Below are 6,002 nucleotides of genomic sequence, written 5' to 3' on the forward strand. Positions count from 1 at the left end.
TCTCTGTGTTTTGACACATTTTAAATATACCTTCACATTAGCTCTTCTACCATACTCCCTCAAAAAACAGGTGACTAATCGGGTGGCGTTGCTAGGTCAGACCTTATCCCAGCTATTTTTCCTATATTTGCCTTCTGAACGTGTGCAAGACACATCCACATTTGTAAAGCCATCCCCGTCTCTAGCTCGATAGGCCGACAGGTGCACATGTTGTCCACGGTGTGTGTCGTACCGCGTCTGAAGTATTTCTACCTTTTCTCAGTGTCTTTGGTGTTTTAAAAATGTGGAGTCACTTAACCGATTTAAAGTAGGGTTGTTGCTCCTCAAGCTGCATGTGATCTTGCATGAGCAGATCAAAATGTAAACAGGAAGTTGATGCGTTAGACGTCGCTCTTGTTGTTGGCGTCACGAGACTCGCTGCATCGTATACTTGTCCCCAGCCATAGTGCCTTATATATTTGAGGTGGTTGATGTTACTACTTATATATAAATATATCCATGAATATATTAATGTACTGGACTGCAGCACTTGAAGGTCCTACCAGTCCATGCATCCTGTGTGTGGATATATATCCCTGCACAGCCTGCGTGGACGTGAGGTATCGCGGATAGCGGTGCTTACTGTTTGGATTCGGTGTATATTTCAGTGTGTAGTGAGGTAGTCTTTTGTTCCTTAAAGAAGGACGACGTGCTTGGCTGTAGCAGATGGCTCGCTGGTCCGTTATTACATGCTCCTTCTCTGTCATCGTCCTCCCCCCTGAATGAACTAGTGGACAAAGAGGCAAGCATTGAATATTTGCTTAATATTTTCATAATCAATTTCTATTTAGTGAACTCTTACTACTAACAGTGTTGTACTGTTCGATGAAACTGCAATACAATCTCTAAATAGATGTTGATGTTAATTGTTTTGTCTTTGTATTTAAAAAAAGGAAAAGTGTTTGAGTGTTTTTCTTTTTTCTATTCTGCGTTACCAGTGTGGTGGGCGTTGACTAGCTGAGGACAACCAATGCTAATTCACTAACCGTATGGATTCTTCTAAGCCTGAGCAGACCATGCAGTATTTGACAACACACACACATTACACACACACATATATATATATACATATACATGAGCTAGTCTTACTTAGTGCAGATGCTTAATAAGGTGTGAGTTTGTCGCGTGCACTGCTCTCATTTATGCATGTGACAAAGTTAACTTTTTCCCTTTACATTATACCATTGTTTAAGGTTTATTGGTGTTGACTGCTTATTTTTATACATTCCGTCAGGGAGAAATACTATATAATCAATATGCTGTGTGCATTTTTCCATTTGTTTTTGCTAGTTTTGTGCGTTACGTTTTCGTCTTCTTTCAAATGAAGTTGCTTGTGCAGCACCAAAGACTGTAATTGCATTTCCTGAGCAGGTAGCTAGATATATTCTGTTTTTACACAATAGACCTCTATCTAGTATACTATAGTCGTAGAGCTGGGTTACATTCAACAAATGGTATTAAAAATATAGAAAAACATTTATAATACATGGCTGAGGTTATGTTTAGCTTTTTCTGGCCCTTTTAATAAGCGTCTCATTTTTCTTGAATGTATCACTAGATAAGCTGCTATATGATCCACAGCTGTGAAATTAGGTGATTTCTCTTAGTTCAAAACTAGCGTTCCTATTTTTGTATAGGTCCCTAATTATCTGAAATAGAAGTGGTTTTGATTTGTGTGGGGTTTTCTGCGTTCATGTTTGAAGCGTCATTGTAACTACTGTATTGCTGATGGACGTTAGTTGCATTCGTTCTGGTTTTGGGGGTCTGTGTGTTTTTGCAGTATTTCATCCTTATTAACCGTTCTGGGCTCGTCACTGCATATAAATGGATGTATCAATGTCATTTCATTTTTTGTATGTTTTCATATTGCCGTTTTGTAAACATGTAAAGCTATAGCTTGCAAGATTGATTTAACTTTCTTCATCATGGTAGTAATTTGAGTTAACAGCGTCTGTTATGTATGGCAGGAGCACTGTGAGGTAGCAGGACACTCAATGGAAGGCTTACAGTATGTAACATGTTATCCCCAAGTCACACCACTAACAAACAACCTGTCAGTAGTCTGCTAGTAAGGGGTTGTCGTAGTGACTCCTCATGGTCCCGCGGGGAATTAAACACAAAATGTCTAATTTAGCCCAAGGTGTTTGTTCCCATTCAATATTTTATAAATGTAAATGATTATTTCCTTTTAAAATATGGATTTTACTCAAACGTTTAAATCTGTTCAGTATTGTCACTGTCCGTGACATGAGTGGTTCCCCTTCTACATTGGTTCCATATTGGAATAATCTGCCTTCTGTTTGTTTAGGAGGTTTCTCCATTGTATCGCTCTCCCCTTTAGAAGTGTCTCATAACAGAGGGGTGTTTATCAATGGAGGTCTCTGGGCATATATGTTCTGTACTGATGTTCAGACAGTGTGAGCAGCACTGTGCTTGTGCCTTGAGAATCAGAGGGTCAGCGAAATAGGGACAGGGACAATGGTAGTCCCTTATACAGTAACAGTACCCCTCTCCTCTACCTGCTCTGTGTTGGAGGGGGAGGAGGGGTTGAGGATCTAACAAAAATCCATCTTGCAGAATTAAGTTAGTAATGAGTTAGTAATGAGTTAGTAATGAGTTAGTAATGAGTTAGTAATGAGTTAGTAATGGCCACTTGACCAAAAATCACCTAGAGAAAATGGAACGTTTCACACCCGGACTGTCATTCAACCTCTCATAACAGGGATTAGAAAAATACTTGTTTAATGAGCGTTGTCATGACAGTAGTGTAGAGGGCATATGTGTTTAATAGATATAGGCCAACAAAGTCTCTCACTCACACACACACACTCACACACACACCGAGAGGCTCTTTGAGTGACGTGCTGATTTAACAGTCCTCTCGATAGTCACTCTTGTTGAACAGCAAATGCAATACTTCAACGTTATGGTCTTTGTACCACCAAGTGTTCTTACATCTCCTCCTGCCAGCTCCGATACTGTGCAAATACACCACTGAGTCAGCTGCACTAATCTGTGGGGAAATACTGACACCAAGTCTGTCATTTTCCCCACATTGTCAATAGACTAAACACCTTGCAACCATGACAGTCAGAACCAGTGGATAACACATGGTGGACTCATTGTAGGACTGAGTAGTTAAGGAGAACTCTGAACTGAGTCCAGAGGACTTCTAGACTTTAACCACAAACTGTTGCTGTTCGCAAAGGGCTGATTGACCAAACAGAGTCTGTTAATATAAGACGTTAGAGAATTGCTCTGGAATAAACATTTAGTTTGCGTTGTGTTAAGGAGCTCTCTGGAGATTATTGTGGCACCACTTGAAATTCATTACTCTTGAGGAGCGTAAGGTATTATACATTTCAACACCAAAATATTGCCGGACAGGTGTTTTATCAACCATGTTTTCAGTTTCATGCTTTTGTTATGACATCTTTTATTTAGGTAAAAAGCTGAAATTACGACAAGGCATGAACTTGGCAGACCTGGAGTGCTTGATATGTGTTCTCCAGTGATATAAGCATGTTAACTGTAACTTTGTTCCTGTGTAATGGTATTCACCAGCAATGCGCCTGCACAAACTCTCCCACACTTAAAAACACAGATGGATACAAAGTATGATCCTAGACTGTTTTTATTTCTCCAGTTATAACTCCATATGACAACTACTGGACACATGAATGAACCGTTTTCAGAGAACTCGTACAACATTTTTGAGATGAAACGTAACAACAGAAGACATAGCAGTTTGTAAAATGATCAGTATGATTCATTTATGATTTTGAAGAATCCTCTAATCTGGTGTGAAGATGTTGATTCAGGGTCTGTGTGTTTGTTCAATGTGTTACTGTGTTACACTTCAATACTTACTATTTGGTTTTGATCCGTTCTCAACCTGTTTTCTCCTTTTTGGGCGTTCTGGTCGACTGTGTCTGTTTAAAGGTAAATTCATGCTGCAACTTATAGAATCATCTGTTTAGATCATCTAAATAATAGACTTGTTATAATCTGAACTGTTACTGTTTTTAATACTTGTAGATTTTTTTTGTGGCTTTGTTTTTATTTTTTGTTTAGCTTTTGTTGGTTTTATGCCACACTAGTTTGCCATGTAGCAATTGCACTGTGCAATATTTCCAGTACGAGGACTGGGGAAAGGAATGATCTGGATGTGATGTCTCTTAACAGTTTGATAGTGTTTCCTCTAGTTCTCAGTGATTTAGGTGTGACCAAGCCTTTGCTACTTAGTCACGCTAAGCGGGTTTCCAGGTGACTCTTTTGGTGAGTGTCAAAATAAGACTCTATGGTGTATTATTGTCAAGATTCACTTTGAATTAAAAAAATCATCTATTGCTGCAAATCCACTTAGTCTTGGTGTGATTTCTTTCTCTCTCGTCTTACTCGTCTTTAATGGGGTTGATGAAAGGTGTCCTCTGACTTCCTCGACTCCTTTCAGCTCCTCGTGGAACAAACGGCCTTAGCAGTGCATCTCCAGCGGACTCTGTTCTGGACCGTTTTCTTCGTTCCCGGTGGTTCTTCTCTTTTTCACCTCCTTCGTCCAGGTCTTCTCTGTATGGCTCCGTTGGTAGAGCATGGTGCCTCCGTTGGTAGAGCATGGTGCTGGCACTGCCAGGATAGTGGGTTCGATTACCCTGGGCCACCCATACGTAAAATGTATGCACGTATGACTAAGTTGCTTTGGATAAAAGCGGCCTGCTAAATGGCTTCTATTATAAAGAGGTCGCCTTTTTTAAGTTTTCTTTTTCATTTAAATTGCCGTTATCCTTGAATGCCACCTTGTGGATTAAGATAGTAAAGGTAAATGCTATGTTCAAATCAGAATGGGAATTCTCAGCTTCACACTTGAATATTCCCAGTAACACCCCACATTTTGAAATACCAATTTCAGCACATCATGACCCAGGACTTGTACTGTATCTCTTATCCCCTCTCCTCATGTGAGTCCATACCATCTCTCTAAACTCTGACAGGTGTCTGTGTTTCCTACTGAGAATCTGGAGAGAACACAGAAGTGGGCATGGTGCATTATCCTTGGACCATCAAACAGCATCTATACATCAGCACTCAATCTGACCTCTGAGAGAAGAAGGCAACTGAACTCTGCCTCCAGCTTGCCCATCATCACCTCCAATCTGACAACAGCAACCTGCTGCCACAACCACCAGAGGTCGTAACTCCCTCATTACTAATGTACACGCTTTCTCTCACACGCTTGACTTGGAGGAGTCACTAAAACCGTGCAGAAAATGATTTCACACCCCAACAATACATTGTCACAACTGGCCCTAGAAGCTGGCCTGACCTTATCGGTTTAAGGACAATTTTTTTTGCTCTGAGCTAAATGTTAGACGTTTGTACTCGCATCTCATAGTGCCGCGCTGCGCCGCATAGTGATGGGTGGACCGAAGGCAGCGCTCCCCGAGACTCATCCCTAAAAAAAGCTCAATGCCTCTTCCTCGGAGCCGCGGACTGCAGGCGAGACCCGTGGACCGCTTCGTTAACTGTCCAGACACGGATTGATTGATCAGATGTCTTGTTCACGACCGAAACTTCAACTATGCATCCACTGGAAACGCAAATGACTCCCAGTTTGAGGAGTGCGCGGAGAGATTTCACCAAACTGCCTGCCTGCGGCGCGGCGGCTGGAGACGGGCGCTCACCGGGATGGATAAGAGTGCGAGAAGCAGGGTGGTTTCGGAGAACCAGGAGAAGAGATGGAGCAGAAGGGATGTCTGCAAACTGTCTGTTATACATAGGAATGGTCTTACTTCTGTTGCAGTGTGCGCAGGCCACAGAGGGTAAGGATGCACAGGAATTTGACCATTGTTTTGTCCATCGCAGGCTATTGTAGGCTATAACAGAGGATGTATCATGCATAGCATTTCTGCTAAATGCTGCAATAGGCCTATTGGCACTCCAACCTTACCCCTCTCCTGTTCCGATAA

Source organism: Oncorhynchus mykiss, unplaced genomic scaffold (genome assembly GCF_013265735.2).
Source record: "Oncorhynchus mykiss isolate Arlee unplaced genomic scaffold, USDA_OmykA_1.1 un_scaffold_593, whole genome shotgun sequence".
In the NCBI taxonomy this organism is placed as follows: domain Eukaryota; kingdom Metazoa; phylum Chordata; class Actinopteri; order Salmoniformes; family Salmonidae; genus Oncorhynchus; species Oncorhynchus mykiss.